This window comes from Canis aureus, chromosome 19 (assembly GCF_053574225.1).
Source record: "Canis aureus isolate CA01 chromosome 19, VMU_Caureus_v.1.0, whole genome shotgun sequence".
Lineage (NCBI taxonomy): Eukaryota > Metazoa > Chordata > Mammalia > Carnivora > Canidae > Canis > Canis aureus.
Window position 1 is genome coordinate 5,761,106 of NC_135629.1, and position 18,000 is coordinate 5,779,105.

Below are 18,000 nucleotides of genomic sequence, written 5' to 3' on the forward strand. Positions count from 1 at the left end.
ATAGCCAAATTTGATTTAAAATGGGGACTCTGATTGCCAGCATTCCAGAATCACCTCTGGAATAAACATAGTTGTCGTTAAAGCAGTTAGAAAGAGTCCATTCGTTCAATAAATATTTGATGAACACCTACCATATGTCAGGCATTGTGAATCCCATTTTCTGTGACTATGCATAATCCTTCCCCTTAAAGTTTCAGTCTAGGGATCCCTGGGTGGCTCAGCGGTTTGGCGCCTGCCTTTAGCCTGGGACACGATCCTGGAGTCCTGAGATTGAGTCCCATGCCAGGCTCCCTGCATGGAGCCTGCCTCTCCCTCTGCCTGTGTCTCTGCCTCTCTCTCTCTCTCTCTCTGTCTCTCATGAATAAATAAATAAAATCTTAAAAAAAGAGTTTCAGTCTAGTTAGAGAGACAGACATTAATCAAGTAACCACTCAAATTAATATATAGTTTTTTTTTAATCTAGCAAATGTTATGAAGGCAAATTGCAGGGTATGATGAAAATTTGTAACAGGACATCTGTTGTAAACTGCTGTTGCTATTGCCCACCCAGCCTCATTCCCTCATTTTCTTAATTTTCATTTGGGGACCATGTTTCTCTCTCATCAGTCCATGTGATTCAGGTGGGGATGAGTTGAGGGTAAGCACATGACCCCGGCCAATCAGAACATTCCACTTCCTGACCACTTCATTGATTGGTCAAAGATTTGCATGTGACCTAAGTCTGGCTGATCAGATTCAACTCTGGGATTTTTATAATGGGTTAATTAAGGAAAGCAAGTTCTCTCTGCACTGGGGTTTCTAAACTAGAAACGTAGAAAATCTGGGTCTGCCATGGGGGCCCCCCAGGGATAGCCTATCTAAGCCTGGAGCCCCACAGAAGAAAGCTGAGAGATTTGCCATTAGGCAGCTTCCTGGAGGTGTCATTTGAGACCCTAGGTCCAGCTCTTTTTTTTTTTTTTTTTAATTTTTATTTATTTATGATAGTCACAGAGAGAGAGAGAGGCGCAGAGACACAGGCAGAGGGAGAAGCAGGCTCCACGCGCCGGGAGCCCGATGTGGGACTCGATCCCGGGTCTCCAGGATCACGCCCTGGGCCAAAGGCGGGCGCCAAACCTCTGCGCCATCCAGGGATCCCCCTAGGTCCAGCTCTATCTGAAGCCATTACCCCTCAGCTTTTCTGTTATCTGAACCAACAGTCACCATTTTGGGCTTAAGTCAATTTAAGTTTGTTTTTCCACCACTTGCAATTGAAAGCTCTGCCTAGTACAGGACCAAAGGGTCTTGGAAGGCTTCCCTGAGAAGTGACATTCACGCTGAGTGCTGAAGGACGAGTAAGCGTAAACTAGGCAAAGAGGCCAAGTCTGAAATCAGCAGTTTTGGGGCTTGAAAACCTTGAACAATTTAGGAAAGGGGAGGGCCCTCATCTTGTGCACAGAAAAGGCATTCACAAAGGGCGATTATCATGGGGAAAAGGCAAATCACAAATCATACGTAATGCTTCAATAACTCACTGTCTTTCATTTCAATAGAGATGGACATGCTCATTTCTATCCACTTTTGATTAGACCTACCTACATTATACCACTGTCTCCTTTTGCAGACAGGAAGATGCCTGTCCCTGCACTGGTCATTCCCAAGAGGGCAAGGTCCACGCCTGCCTTTGAAGCACCTCTGCTTCTGGCTTTGGAGGCAGAAGTATTTTTTTTTTTTAAGGGAAGGGGCAATTAAAACAAAAAAGTAATAACAGACTGGAAATGGGGCCTGTTTTAAATGCAAATAACTGTTTCTTAATTTACCAGTTTTATAACATTGTGTAATTTTGTGTTTCAGATTTTCTTAATTGTTAAGTGTTTGGTTTTTTTCATTATGAAAGTAATATTACCACATTTCAGGATATGCAGTAAAGAAAAAAAAAACTCTTTATAATTCCCTCATTTCAACCCAACCAAAGTTAGTTTTTTGGGTATTTTTCTTCTGTCTTTTTGTTTGGCTAATTCCATCCAGTGTACAGCCCATGCTTTTCAAACTCTGACATACCTACAGATCAGCAAGGGATTTGTTAAAATGCAAATTCTGACTCAGTGGGTCAGAGGCAGAGCCAGGGATTTCTAATAAGCTCACAGATGCTGCTGCTGCTGGTCTTGGACCATGTGATCAACCACACGGAGATGAGGTCAACTCCAGGCTGTGTGGCCTTAGGCAATCCACTCACACCTTTTGATCCAGTTCATGAGTCCTGCTTCTTACGGGGTCCCCTGTTGACAGTAAGAGGTGCCTAAGGCACACATGTCTAAGCACTGTTAAAATGTCACCGGGAGGACTCTATGGGTTTGAGAAGTCGTTGAGATAGCGGTGAGGTTCCTGAGAAGCTTGCCCCATTGGAGGCTAAGGAGGGTGGCCCAGTAACTTCAGGACTCTATCTTACCAGGACCAGAGTGGAACTGCTCAGGGCAGGGAGCGCACACCGAAGCTGCCACCCACATCTCCCATTCCCTTCTTCCCATCATGCCTGCCTCTCCTCCACGTGAATGCTAAACACGGATTTCATTAATCTTGGCTGCCAAGCTGGGCTATATGATTTCGGGTCTCAGCTGTGCCCCTGTCCTCAGAGCGTGTTCCCAGCTAAAATCTTAGCATATTAAATCCTTAAGATATCTGCTTGGGAGGGGGGCACTTTCAGTAAGAGACGTGCATTAAATCCCCACAGCTCTAGGGAGGCCTGCTCTATCTCTCTTCTGCCTACCACACACAGCATCTGCTCCTCTCCCCAGCATCCACAGTGGGAAAAGCACCCGGTCATAGCCTGGCGCTCGACACTCGATGATCTGATCCCTCGTTATTTCCCAGCCTCATTTTCTTCTGACCCACACTCCAGCCACTCCAAAGGGCTCCCATGTCTCACTGTCCTGCCACTGCCAAGTCACTTCCTCTGTCTCAAATGCCCTGTCCCACCTTGATCGTCAAAGAACAAACGTCAACTTATCCCTCAGAACCTAAATCATAGGTCTCCTTCTTCAGGAGCCTTCCAGACCCTCTCCTGCAGTGGCTGACCTCTTGCCCTGCACCTCCTTTTGTCTTGCACGGACCCGACACAGGGCATGACTTGGTGGCAGGTGGCTTAGGAAAAAAACGGAGGGCAGGACTTAATGGTTTTTTGTGGTGGGAAATTCCGGGGGGTAGAGCTGGCTTCAGACATAGCTGGGACAAAGGGTTAAACCGTGCCTCTGGGACCCTGCTTCCGGCTCTGGGTAGGCTCTGCCTTCCTTGGGGCAGCCTCTCTCTCAGCAGTTTCCAGGAGCCCCTCGGAGCCCCTCACCTGACCCTTCTTACTTCAGGCTCAACGCACGACTTCACGCTCTCAGCAGCCCCACAAAAGCCCCAGAATCGAGTCTCATTGGTCCGGCTTGGTCACCTGCCAATTCTTGAGCCAATCACTGTGGCCACGGGAATCAGCAGCTCTGATTGGCCCAGCCTGTGTCACGTGGTCGACTCCGGCGCGAGCGGTGCTGGGACGCGGAGGGGTGACGTCGGGAGGGAAGCCGGAGCTCTGGAGGCGGAGGCTGAGCCGCTGAGGCGCTGGCGCCGAAGTGCGCCCCTTGGACGGCTGCTGGGGCGCTTCTCACACTGTGGTATTTGTGTCTCTGTCTCTCCGCCAGCTGGTAGGGAGCGAGGGTCTTTCTAATTTCTAATTCTAGAACGTCATTCTGGAAAGGAGCTTAATAAGCAGCCATTAGGGGCGCCTGGGTGGCTCAGCGCTTGAGCGCCTCTGCCTTGGGCTCAGGGCATGATCCCTGGTCCTGGGATCGAGTCCCGCGTCCGGCTCCCCGCAGGGCGCCTGCTTCTCCCTCTGCCTGTGTCTCTGCCTCTCTTTCGAATAAATAAGTAAAATCTACAAACAACAACACACACACGTGTGTTAAGGTAATGCTTCCTGACACTTTCAAAATCATCCGCCGAGTTTTTGCTGGTGTCGGTGTCCACGCAGGGCGAGTCCGTGGGTCTCGCGGGATCCTCACCGGCTGTTGAAGGGAGGGCTCCCTCCTCGACGGCGAGAACTGGAGCGGCCCCAGCGCCCTAACCGGGTTATGGGAGGCGGCCCAGGGGCCGGCGAGCCGCGAGCTGCCCCGCCGGAGCGCACCGCGCAGGCCACCTTCCCAGGACTTGAGGGTTCGCTGCAGGGGTTGGGGGGGGCAGAGCGCGCGAAGGATCTTGGAAGCACCTCGGGGGCCCCTTGAGAATACTTCCCTTGGCTTGGCTTCGCTCAGAGGCGAGCCCTGAGAGGAGGATCCTGTGCGGCGGCGCTTCCCCTGGACCGGGATCGGGGTGCACCGCCCCGACGGCGTCCGAGTGCGGAAGCGGAAGCGCAAGGCGGCCGCGGACACCGCTGTGGCAACTGGCGTGGAATGTGAGGCGCGGGGCGGCCAGCCAGGGTCGGGAGGAGGGGAGCGCAGAGGGGCCCACCCGAGGGGCCACGGCTCCGGCCTGTTTTCGCCCAGACTCTCCAGCTATTGGTCGGGGCTGCTCCGGGGGCGAGGCTTCGCCAGCCTGTCCAGCTGTGAGAAAAAGGCCTCTGGGCCCGCCAGATGGACAGGCCGGGGCCTCACGTGGGGCGCCGACCGAGTCGGCTGCAACTCCGGCCTCCCGCGCCGGAAACTGCTGTTCAACCGAAAAACAGGCCAAAATATCTTAGATTGGAGGCATTCCAGATCCCTGACGGTGGAGCACGTTGGGCGCCTGCCTTCTCCCCAGAGCCGGGGGAGGCCTGAGGCGGACACGGGGGCCGAGCCCGTGTTTCCTCAGGCTGTTTCTTCTTCCTGCTCTCCCTTCACTTTTCCTTTCTTGCTGTTTCCCTCAAGGTTTTTTTTATTTTTATTTTTATTTTATTTTATTTTATGATATTCACACACAGAGAGAGAGGCAGAGACACAGGCAAAGGGAGAAGCAGGCTCCATGCCGGGAGCCCGACGTGGGACTCGATCCTGGGACTCCAGGATCACGCCCTGGGCCAAAGGCAGGTGCTAAACCGCCGAGCCACCCAGGGATCCCCTTCCCACAAGTTTTAACGGATGTCACACAAAGATGCTCCTGAAGAGAACACCCTGAGGATTTGAAATGCAGTGCCTGGGGTTTGGTAAACAACGCGGGTTTTTTTTTTTTTTTTTTTTTTTTTTTTTTATTTGTGATAGTCACACAGAGAGAGAGAGAGAGGCAAAGACACAGGCAGAGGGAGAAGCAGGCTCCATGCACCGGGAGCCCGACGTGGGATTCGATCCCGGGTCTCCAGGATCGTGCCCTGGGCCAAAGGCAGGCGCCAAACCGCTGCGCCACCCAGGGATCCCACAACACAGGTTAATTCTTTTTCATCTCTCCTAAGAAAACTATGATAGCGTAAGTCAGGCATACAAGGTGGAGGAACAGTTAGGTAGCAAACACCCATGTACCCACCCGCAAGCTTTAGAAGTAGACCATATCCAGCGGATCCCATTTTTTCAAGAAACACCATCCTGCTAGAGATGTGGAGGCAGGAGCCTGAGCTTCCAGGATCCACTTTTCCCTTCTCAGCTGTGGTATTGCACAGTCACTTCACTGAGCCTCAGTTCCCTTATCTATGAAATGGGGATCATGGCAGTACCGACCTTAGGGAGAAAGTGAGCTGATGAACGTAGTGAACGTAGGTGATCATTGCCTTTTTTTTTTTTTTCAAAATGTTTCATTGCATTTCTTGATGAATCTGAAAAGCCTCCATCTTTTTTCCTCTTTCAATGACTGAAATCTTCACTCACAATGTTTCTAGCACAATAGAGTTCTTAGTGAAAAATGAGCAAAGGGAATGCTGGCCATTTCTCAAGACTTGTCAGCAAGCAAATACAAGGATACCCACTTCCCAATATTCTAGGAGGGGTCGTTGTGTAGGTTAGCTCATGAGTGAGTGAGTATGTGTCTGTTCCAATGGAAATATTCATTTATTTGCTTACATAGGTGTCCTCATTGTGTGTTGGGGGGGGGGGTAGAACACGTGCATGAACTTCATGTCAGTGAACACTGTCCCCTGACACACTTTTATCTAGTTACATTTTTTTCCTGTCATGGTAATCTTTGGTCATTTTTATCCTGTTACAGTAATATCCAAATATCCTGACATTCCTCCAGAAACTCTCAATTTCTGTTTTCTCCTTCCTGCCAAGGAAAAAAAGGCAAAAAGACCTTATATCCTAAGTCACAGTGCCCAGCCCCATCAGGAACAGCTTTATTTTTTTTTTTAATTTTTAAGACTTTATTTATTCATGAGTGACACAGGCAGAGGAAGAAGCAGGCTCCATGCAGAAAGCCTGACATGGGACTCAATCCTGGGACCCCACAATCAGGCCCTGGGCTGAAGGTGGTGCTAAACAGCTGAGCCACCCAGGCTGCCCCAGGAACAGCTTTAGAACAGAGGGACATCAGATACTGCTGTGTAACAAACACTACCATCTCAATGAACATTATTGTTCGCGAGACTGCAGGTCAGCTGGGTGATACTCCTGGTCTCAGCTGGGCTCACTCACATGTCTGAGGTCAGGTGAGAGTCATGTGGGGAGCTTTCTGATCGGCTCTGGGCCCTCTTATACTGGTAGGGCTCAGATGGCTGTCAGCTGGTCCAGGGTGTAAGCTGGGACACCTGGACTCTCCTCTGAGTGGTTTTACATCATCCAGCAGACTGACCTCCTTTGTTCACAAGCATGAAAGAAAGTGTGCAAATACAACTGGCACACCATCACTTCTGCCACATTCTACGAGCCAGAGCAAGTCATGAGTTCAGCTCAGATTCAAAGTGGTGGAGAAATAGACTCACCTCTCAATGAGAGGGGCTGCAAAGTCACATTGCAAAGGGAGTGAGGACAGGGAGGCCATTAATACAATGAATCTACTATGAAAGGGAAGTATTCTGGAATGGTCAGTCTATCTCCTCTGCCACTATCCACAGCTGAGTCGTGTGGGTCTTCAAATTGCTAGATTCAGCCTTGCTCCAGGGAGGAAGGGAGGGAGAGAAAGAAGAAGGAAGAGGATTGGGATCTTGGTAACTCTTGGTAACATGGCTCTCTCCCTCACGTCCTTCATGTCTTTGCTGAAACTCACCTTCTCCCTATCTGCCAGGTCTGTCTAGAGAATGTAGCCCCTCCTCTGCTGCTCTCCCCATCCTGCTCCCTTCTTGATTCTTCTCATTACTTAGCACTGTATAATTTAGTACACAGTTCATCAAATTCACACATCATCAAAAGCAAGAAGAGCCATTAGCTTTGTAGCACAAAGAAGGAAAAAAAAATACCACCAATTAAACTGTAGGACAATGCTGGGGCATCATTGAATGTAGGATACACCCTGATTTCAGACATGTGAAATGTGAGGAAAAAACCCACATCATAGACTGGATGAAATATGATGTATTTTACTTATTTGTGTGGTTTCTTTTCTGTTCTCCCCACGGGAGTGGCAGCTCTATGAGGACAGGATCTCTGACTGTTTTGTTGAGTGCTGGGTCTTTGGCACACAGGACGGGCACCATGGAAGGTGCTGTTGCAGTACTGTTCGATATTGAATGCTTCCTCTTCACCCCCAAGAAAGTGCAAAACCTAGAATTGCCTTAACACCGCCCAAATGGGGTGTATGAATACCCGATGTGAGATGCAGCATGCCAGTCAAGGGATCTGGTGGGAAAGTAACCCTCCGGGGTAGTGACAGCAGGGACCAGCACCAGCAGGGACAGCAGGCACCAGCACAGCAGCCGGCATGTCATAAATGCTCAATAAATATTTACTGGCTGGGTGAACTATTAGGTGGTCTGAGATGTCTTGGATCCCAAACTAAAGACGGGTGTGGGGCCACTCCAGAGCCTGGTAGGAAAGGGCTTACCTCTGAAGGACCATAGTCATTGCTATGGTGTGGACGGCACCCCCTGGGGCTGACACACTGCTTGAATGGCCAAACACAACCACCTTGGCTTCATGCCTCCATGTCTCAGGGACTGGGCCCAGTGAGAGAAGGGTGTGAACGAGTGAACATGGCGACTCATGGGACCTGTCACAGGTTGGGGAGTGGTAATGGGTCCCATCCTCACATTTACACCGGGCCTCACACATTCAGATTTGAGACATTCCAGGGAGGTCATATTCTGTGTGAATTTCAGGCAGTGTTTTGTAAAAATGTTAATGAAATCTAATTTTAACTGCAAAATCGGAAGTAATACAAATATCTCCCCCTACACACACACACACACACACACACACACACACACACACCCCAGTAATTGGAAGGAAATTGAAGAGTCACACATTTTCAGAGAGGGCAGGCCAAGAAAATTCTAAGTTGTACTGCACCACTGCCACACGGTGGCGCCACACCAGCCATAAATGGAAGTTGCCGCTGTCCTGTCCTTGTTGGTCTTCGAATTATGAGAGTTTTAAATTACACAAGGTCTTCGGGAACACTTCCCTCACATATACCTTGTGTTGTTCATTTGTTCGTTGATTTGTGCCATTCAAAATATATCACTTTGTTACACCATTTCTTCATTATTTGGTCTATCAGGAGCTCCCAAACATGGAAATGGCCCAGAGTCGCTCAGCTCTGAGAAGTCCCAGAGATATACTTCCCTGTTGACCCGGAAGAGGCAGCTTCTCCTTCCCCCATCCATCCATCCTCAAAGATTCCATGTGCACAAGTGTGAAGCAAATACTCCCCAGCACATACCCTAGAAAAGGTCTTGTGCTGGGAACTAGATGTTAGAGATGGATCAAATGGGGTCCCCAGCACCTAGGGGCTGGGGGCTCTCAGGGGAGGGGTCCTGGAGCAGATATTTGAGCTGAGTCTTGACCTTCATTAGGTTGAGAGTGTGGACATGAACATGAAATTATTAACTACCCACCTAAGTCTTTGTCTCATTGATTGAACTATGAGCTCCTTGTGGTCAGGAAACATTTTATTCATCCATTTTTCTGCCCTACTATTTAACATAGGAACTGGAAAGGGAATTAACTCTGCAAGGTTCTTAGAGCCCTGCCTGACACGTACTAAAGAATATGGAAGTGTTAGCCACGGTTGTTCATGCTGTTCGTGTTGTCACGTAGCTATGTTATAATTAACCAGAATTGATGTACAGAATGAGTGAGTGGTGTGGTGGGAAAAGGCTCAAATCAGAGACCTAAGGCTTGGATTTGAGTCCAGGTTGTGTCCCTGACTAGCTCTGATGCTCAATTCGATTTCTAGAAAGCAAGGATAATAAAAACCTTTCAGACCTGGTATTTTGATGGTGAAATGAAATTTGAGAACATGGACAGAAAACAACCAGCACATAGAAGATGCTCTATGCTAATTCTGTTCACCTTCTCATGTTATGCACCCTCTCCCCCAGCCCCCAGCATAGCACTGGGCATGTGTATGGGCTCAATAAAGATTTGTTAATGGATTGATAAGTAATATTCTCATTGCTTTAAGAATATTAATCATGAGACTTGTTCAGTGTCTCAGACAAACCTTTAAGCAGGAATGGGAAGTATCTGACATAGGAATCTCTCCTCACTGCTCAACATCCAAGGCAGACATTTACTAATCAGTCATGAAATTGTACTAGTCATGATCAGCCAGCTAAGGTCATGTATCACTGGCAGGGTGCCTCAGGTGAGGCCAGTTAGTGCAGGTGAAGCGTTGGCTCCCCTATTGGTCCAGGGGAAGAACAAACAGAAGCTTTCATACACTCTTTGGCTCATTGGCCAGAATTGGTTGTGAAAAATAAACAGGCTTGTATGTTGACTCACTTATATGAAGAGAAACCCAATTTCTTTATGACAAAGTACCTCTCACACTAATGAGTCTCCCTAGAGCTTGTAAGAGTTGGAATTTGATTTGATTTTTTGTTTCCTCTAAATTACCAGGAAGGCTTTTTTTTTTTTCTTTTCCCTTTAAGTGGCAGGAAGCATCATTCCATCTGAAAAAATCATCATCATCATGCCTCCCTTTCCTGGGTGGCTGACTCACTTGCTAGGCTCCAGGAGGCACTGCCACTCAGTTCTGGTTAGGGGATGTGGGTGCATGAGTATGCACACACACACCTGCCAGGGGCACAATGCACCATGCTTGAAGCGGGTGTGTCCCCCACGCCTGGGGCTGCAGACAGAAACCATTCTGCAAAGGCTTGTTAATTCTTAGATGGCAGGGTGTGAATATCGTCTGACATTTCTCATGCATCTTCTCTGCACTCCGTCTCGCCCACGCCGAACCATGCACCTGCAGAAGGGAACACGAGTGTGCTTGTAGCAGATGTTGTGTGCCCTAGGAATGCTTAAATATGTACTCTAACGAAGGCGTTTGTTACCCAAACACAGGACCCAAGGGAGGAGGAGTGGGTGGGGGGCATTGCTCTGGCTTCCCCAAATCTATGTCTGCACGACCTGGGTGGGTAGCCTGTTAAATCCCAGCCACGGATAAAAACAAAAGGCTATCCTGGCTTTATTTTATCAAAAACCAAGCTCAGGAAGATGTTAGAGTTTATTATATAGAAGAAAAAAAACCCAAACAACATATGGGCTGTGGAGTGAGAGAAACCTGATTTTGAGTCCTAACTCTACCATTTAACTTGCTAGGTGAGCTTAGGCCAGTTGCTTAGCCTCTCTGAGAGTCCTCACCTGATGTCTTAGAGGTATTTCTCAGGATTGTGGTCAAGGCCTGCTCGGTTAGTGATTCATAAGCTGGAAGCAATGTCGGATATTATTTTCTTTATTTGAGCTTCTAAGTTAAGGGTGGCATGTTAAGGCAACTTTGTCCTGATATTAGAGATATTATGAACTTTTTCTTGTTGGCTCCAGTTTTCAGCTTCCTGTCCCTAACTCTCGCATTCTTGTGCATTGTGGGGGTAGCTCTACGGATACTCTCTCCTGCAGATCCAGCCCCTTCCCCTGGTTTGAGGGGAAAATGTATTATATTGCTCACTACTTTTTTGGTTGCAAGTGATGGAAAATGGGAACATATTTATTTAATGAGAAAGTTCAAGGGTCTGACTTCCTTTTTTTAAAAGATTTTATTTATTTATTCATGAGACACACACAGAGAGAGGCAGAGACATAGAGAGGGAGAAGCAGCTCCCTGTGGGGGAGCCTGATGTGGGACTCGATCCCAGGATCATGACCTGAGCTGAAGGCAGACACTCAACCACTGAGCCACCCAGGCATCCCTCTATCTGACTTCCTGAGGTTGGACACAATGCACAAATGGACTACCTGAACTTGATTTTACTTGGTTTCTGTCTTTTCCACTTTCTCCAGGTTGGCTCCATTATCAGGATTTTCCTAATGGCCACAAGATAGTTGCCAGCAATATTGGTTCACACTCAACGTGAAAAAGGTGAGCCTCTGTCCCAGCATTCTTAGCAAATCCTGAGATTTACTTTGACTAAGCAGGGTAAGGAGATCATGAACCCGGCACCATGGCCCAAGGAATGCAACCACACTTACTGGCTGACACCAGGCCACACCTTTTCACTAGAAAAGGTTCATAATATCTCTAATATCAGGACAAAGTTGCCCTAACATGCCACCCTTAACTTAGAAGTTCAAATAAAGAAAATAATATCCAACAATGCTTCCAGCATATGAATCACTAACCTAGCAGGCCTTGACCACAATCCTGAGAAGTAAATACCTCTTAGACATCAGGTGAAGAGGCTCAGAGACATCACTTTGGACAAAGAATGTGCAAAGCTACCTCCCCCCAAAATTGAGGGTTCTTGCTAGCAGCATGGGATACTGGCAAGACAAACTGCAGAAATCTACTACCTGTGTCAGCCTAAAGCTGTGGTCCAAGGAGCCCAGCATTGAGCCTTCTCATTGATGTATTCCCCTGGGACCCAGTGTCCCTGCTCTGGCCACAGGCCCATGACTCAGATAGGTGTTGGGAAAATGGACTTAACACTACCTGCTTGGGTGTTGTGAGCAATCAACAGGTCACCATAAGTAAATGCCTAGCTCATTGTGTGGAGGCAGTGCTTTATGCCACCAAAGTCATTTCCAATGTTCCTACCTCTCTGTAGGAAGATTGGAGCCATGGGACTGAGTTCTGGCCAATGGACTCTGGATGGGAATGGCATACATATTGATGGGGTGGCCTGGCCACCTTCTAGTCTTGGAGAGCGGAAGCAAAGTGCTCTGAGAAACTGGAGCCATCTTGTGAATAAGCCCTAATACCTTAGTCACTGTGTGGAGGCAAGCCACCCAGGAGGTCAACTGGATCCAGGTACACTGGACTTTGTGACACCAGCAACTAAACCTTTGAGGGACGCCTGGGTGGCTCAGTGGTTGAGTGCCTGCCTTTGGCTCAGGTCATGATCCTGGGGTCCTGAGATTGAGTCCCTGCATCAGGCTCCCCGTAGGGAGCCTGCTTCTCTCTCTACCTATGTCTCTGCCTCTCTGTGTGTGTCTCATGAATAAACAAATAAAATCTTAAAAAAAATACCCAAAAAACTAAACCTTTGATATGTTAAGTCACTGGTTCTCAAAGAGGGCATTTGATAATATCTGGAGACATTTGGGTTGTCACAGTGAGAGGTCGGATGGGGTGAGACATCTAGTGGGTAGAAGGCGGGGATTCTGTTAAGTGCCCTACAATGCCCAGGACAGCCCCCCTCAGAGAATTACTTGGCCCAAAATGTCAACAGCACTAAGGTTAAGAAACTCTGCTCTAAATGTGAGCACTGTGAGAGAAAAGATTTGTTATGGCTCTGTTTAGAATCCTCCAATGGCTTCCATCACACCCAGGATAAATTCTGGACCTCTCCCCTTGATCTACAAGGCTCTGCAGGATGGGGATCCTGCCCACCTCTCTTACCTTTACATCCTAGCCTCTCCCCCTCCCTCACTTGATGCCAAGTAGCTTTGCCTTCATCTGACCTCTTTTAGACTTCAGGGCCTTTGTACCTGCTGTTCCCTCTATCTTAAATGCACTTCCTCCTGCTCTTCCAATTACCCAGGTACAATTTACATGTCCCTAGCTCAGAGACACCTTCCTTAACCACACAGTCTGTATTAGATCCCCTACCACCCAGTGATTCTCCGTTATCACACTACATTACCATTATCAGCGATCACAACAAGCCTGATTTATAATGAGGTAACATGCTGGTTACCCAGGAGGGGAGAGATCTGTTTTCCCCATGGAGTGTGAGGACATGAGGAGAGCACCATGCCTATGTCATTTATTTCTGTCTCTCTGGCACCTGGCACAATAGCTGGCACATATGTAAAGGTAAAAAATAAATGTGTTGAATGAATGAGTAGATGAGTAATGGGTAGAAAGAGCAGAGTCTTTGCAGTCGGACACACCCCTGGACTGAATTCTGGCTCCACCACCAGCTGTGAGTCATCGTCACTCTCCAAGCCTCCATCTGCTCATCTGTAAAATGGACGTAAGAATCTCATCTCCCAGGCTACTATGAGGATGAAAGACAGCAAATGCAGAGTGCCGGCATGATTCCCAGCACAGAATAAGCACTTGTAAGCTGTGTGCTGAATATCAAATGCACAGATAAACACATTTCCCTGTGTGCTGTCATTTTGAAGGCGAAAGCTGGGAAGGAAGGTTGGCAGATGAAGTTGGGATGCCAGAACCCAGTTTACCCAGCACCTTCTGCTTCTCTCTCTCTATCAATGATCCCACCCCCCTGCTTCAAGACCATGAACTTAGGTCCCTTCTCCCAAAGTCAAAGGACCCAGGCTGTGGATTTTCCTGCAGCCTGCCTCTGCCTTGCAGGATCCAGGAGTGATGCAGCCATCATTAGGGTCTCTCTAGTGAGATTCATAGCCCCTCCCTAAGGGTGTCTCCCACCCCGCTGCCTCTATCTGTGTCCATCTAGACCATGCAGGAAATGAAAGTAGGCAGCAGATCATTTGCAATAAAGAGCTCCGTGATTCCCTGTGATGTCTGCAAAAATGAATATGATTCAGGGCCTCTTTCTTTCAAAAAGAGTCTCATAGCAAACTTGAGGCCCTAAAGGAACTTGGATCGTTTCTACCTCTGGGTGTGTGAAGAGTGGGGATGGCAGGCAGGACGCAGAGAAGGTGGTGAACTGGTGGAAAGATGGGTGCAGAAGCCCCATCTTATAGGAGAGACAGGAATGTGAGGTTGGGAGCTCCCGCCTGGTTTCAGTGTCCACACTGAACCTCCCTAAGTCTCATTTCCCTCAGCTGTAAAAGGAGATGGCAACAGGCCCTGCCAGGTTAGGTTATCATGAAAAGCAAATGGGGTAAAACTTGTACAGCACCACTTGACCTTGGCTGACCCAGGTAACTTGCTTCCAAAGAGTAGGTATGCAAAGGGCTAAAGATACCTTAATAGTAGAGAAATCTACAAACCTGGCCTCAGGTCTGGTGATCAAAGTTAATGTCAGTGATCGGTGACTTCAGTAGAGTCACTAAAGCTTCAGCTTCACAAGCTGGACTCCAAACAGCCTGACCTGGATAGGGGTGCATTAAGATGAACCAGTTTTCTCTTGCCCCATCTCTGCAGCCAGGCTCTCTGGCCACCCTTCTTTGGCACTTACTAATGACACCTCAGGCAGTTTACAACCCCAGGGCTCTCTGGGGTGGAGATTTTAGATCCCCTCCTCCCAGCCAGTGCTGTGGATGCACCAGCTGTCCTCTTCAAGCCTGGTGGTGGAGCCTGTTTTGGGTTGGAATGTGTCCCTGCAGGATGCCTGGGTGGCTCAGTGGTTGAACGGATGCTTTGGGCTCTGGGCATGATCTCAGGGTCCAGGAATCGAATCCCGCATCGGGCTCCCTGCAGGGAACCTGCTTCTCCCTCTGCCTATGTCTCTGCTTCTCTCTCTTTGTCTCTCATGAATACATAAATAAAATCTTAAAAAAAAAAAAAAAAAAAAGGAAAAGAAATGTGTCCCTGCCATCAAATGATGGGTTGAAGTCTCAACCCCAGTGTCTCAGAATGTGACCTTATTTGGAAATATGGTCATTAACAGGTGTGATTAGTTAAGAAGAAGTCATATGGAGGAGGCTGGGCCCCAATCCAATATGCCCAGCAGCCTTATAAGACGGCCACATGAAGACAGAGACGTAGGGAGACGACCAAGCAAAGATGGGACAATTGGAGTGATGCATCCACAAGCCAAGGGACACCAAAGACTGCCAGCAAACCACTAGAAGCTAAGAAGAGGTAAGAAGAGGTGAGGAATGACTCCCCAACAGACTGCAGAAGGAGTGTGGTCTGCTGGCACCTTGATCTCAGACTTTCAGCCCCCAGAACTATGAGACAGCGTCCTATTGTCTTAAGCCACCATGCTTGGGCCTGAGAAACTAACACAGGGCAGAAGGAAGGGTCTGCTTTTCACGACTTCACGGCTTTCAACATCTTCTGAGGGATGCCCCCATTCCATCATTGCCAGGTCTCTGACTTGCCCTCTGTGCCCCCTCCCTGGAGCCCCTCACCTGGCCTCAGGCTCCTCTGCTCCCTCCCTGCAGTGAGGCTGGTGTGGGGTTGAACATGGTAAGGCTTCTTCCCCCACTCTTTCTTTTCAAATTCACTGATTTGAGGTTGGGAGTGACACTCAGGCCCCTGTGATGAGCCGTTTTCTCCAGGCTGTAGAAATCTTAGTACCTCTTGTATTCAACTGGAGCCTCAAGCACCAACTTCCCAGGTGACAGGACAAGCCCCGCTCACCATCCCGTTACTCCAGATTGCAAGCCCGGGTGGGTTCTCCAGGCCCCCAAATGATCCTTGTCACACCCCAGCCTGTACCTCGGGTCTCCTGGCATTCACCTGCTTGGGCCCTGCTACCTACAATGACCTAATGACAGGTGCCTCCTGCAGAAATATTCTGGGGTCAGCTCTTAGAAAATGTTTTCCCTTCCCCAGTAGAGTTAAATGGCTGGATGAATAAATGAATGAATGGAAATCTACTAGAGGAGGAGGTTCTGGAACTAGACTGTGTGAGTTCAAATCCTGTGACCAAGATTAGCTGTGTGACCTTGGTCAAGTTACTTCTCTGTCTTAGTTTCCTCATCAACATAAGGACACTAACAACACATACTCTTGAGGACCTTGTGGGGATTCAGGGAGATATTGCCAACAACAGATTTTGTGCATGACGCCAACCAAAGTTAGCTACTTTGTTATCCGGGTACAAGTCTCAGTATCTTTCTGCCTCATCCTGTGTCTGTGCTTAGAACCTAATTTCCTTAGGTCCAACCTAATCTTTTTCCACCCATTGGGTTTGGCTAATTCATCCAGGGCTGAGTAATTTATTATCACAGACAGTGCTCTGGAGACAGAACAAAGGTTAAGATGCTATGGGCTGGATGCATGAGGGAGAGACACATTTTTAGTTTGAGGAAATAGGATATGTAGAAAAACTGTACACATGCCAAAAGGGGGCCTGGATGAAATTAAGCCTCTTGACTTAACTGCCGATTAAAGCATTACAGCAGCAGCACAGGCTACAGTCTGCAGCCAAGCTGCTGATACGTCGTGTTGGAAAAATGACTCCAGGGCCCCCTTTAAAAATAAGAGCATGGCTTGGTGGCCATGTCCACAGGGAAATAGCTGCTGTTTCAGAAGGTCTCCTCCCTCTCCCTTATTTAAAGCACCTAGGAGATTTGACAAAATCCAGCAAGAGATGAGAAGGTAGAAGATAATTGGTGTCCCACCCAGTCCCAACCCCTGGGGACCCAGCAGGGCGGGGGAGGGGGGAACTAAATGAACCTCAGAACACTGCAAAATATGCAGCGTCATAACACAGACTGTCTTCAACCGTGTGCCTTCTGCTGTGAGAAAACTGGCGCTGAGCAAAACTTCTGTATCCTGCAAGTGATGCATGCACAGCACCTGTCAGCTCTCAAACCATTTCTGTGCTCTGGATCTCCAACATCCTGTGGGCCCAACCAGGGAACACAGCGGAGGCACAGAGGGGTGAGGCAGTGTTCTCGAGGTAGCTGAAGGGGTGAAGCTGGGACTGAGTCCTAGGATCCTTGGAGGAAAACCCATGCTCTCTTTCACCGGGCTACAGTACCCCTGTCTGCCTCTTTCTGCCAGAATGAACCCAGGTCCAGGTCCGAGGTCTGAGATCTGGTGGAGGAGATGACCCCCTAGGAAGAGAATGGCCTGCTAAAGAACATAAGGTCTGTGGCCTCAATTTTTGTATTTGGTAGCAGAAGGCAATTCCAGATGGACCCAGATGTCTGGAAAACATCAAAGGAAGAATCTGAAGAAGCAGGATATGTGAAAAATCTCTGGTGCACTTGGAGGGCATTTCGGTCAATCCGTGATTAAGTTTTCCCTGCTTCTCCAGACCTTGAAGTGTATGAGGCTGGGGGGAATAAAAGGAGCTTCCTTAGCTTTTTCTTAGTAATTTGAATGGCTTGGAAGGTAATTAAAATCAGCTGGTTGCCAGTCTAGTGAGAACTTCTGGTAAAGGTGATGGTATAACCTACCTCATGAACACAAAGATGATACCAAAGGACGTGACAGGCATTACACAAAGAAAACTCAACTCTCAAGGTCTTCTGGGCATCCATAAACCACTAAAGTTAGTTTCTTTCTAGCTACGTGAGATCAGAACCCTCTGAATGGCATCATTGCCAGCGGCCATCTGGGCAAGGAAACTAAAGTTTATGATTTCCAGTTTGTTTTTGGCTTCTCCTTCTCCCCTCTTCCCTCTTTTATGTCATTCCTCTTTTACCCATTTTCAGATGGTTCCCCTCTTTATTTTTTTTTAAATTTTATTTATTTATTTATGATAGTCAGAGAGAGAGAGAGAGAGAGAGAGGGAGGCAGAGACACAGGCAGAGGGAGAAGCAGGCTCCATGCACCGGGAGCCCGATGTGGGATTCGATCCCGGGTCTCCAGAATCGCGCCCTGGGCCAAAGGCAGGCGCCAAACCGCTGCGCCACCCAGGGATCCCCGGTTCCCCTCTTTATAATTAAGTAGCGTGCAAAAAATGAACTCAGTATCTTTGAGCTAATCTTTGAC

At 48.3% G+C, this 18,000-nt stretch overlaps 2 long non-coding RNA genes across 4 annotated transcripts; one reads left to right on the forward strand and one right to left on the reverse strand.

Moving 5' to 3' along the window:
• Window positions 1-1,896: 1,896 nt before the first annotated feature.
• Window positions 1,897-4,392, reverse strand: LOC144289512 (uncharacterized). The gene is made up of 2 exons (XR_013357377.1): window positions 3,223-4,392; window positions 1,897-2,255 (listed from the first exon to the last, which is right to left on the reverse strand). It is a non-coding gene; the product is annotated as an uncharacterized LOC144289512 (long non-coding RNA).
• Window positions 3,519-12,471, forward strand: LOC144289513 (uncharacterized). 3 transcript variants are annotated; one of them, XR_013357379.1, is made up of 3 exons: window positions 3,519-3,659; window positions 11,295-11,373; window positions 12,059-12,471. It is a non-coding gene; the product is annotated as an uncharacterized LOC144289513 (long non-coding RNA). The 3 variants fall into 3 exon arrangements; XR_013357380.1 differs by having other exon boundaries at window positions 3,519-3,629; XR_013357381.1 differs by lacking the exon at window positions 3,519-3,659 and adding an exon at window positions 5,210-5,348.
• The last annotated feature ends 5,529 nt before the right edge of the window (window positions 12,472-18,000 follow it).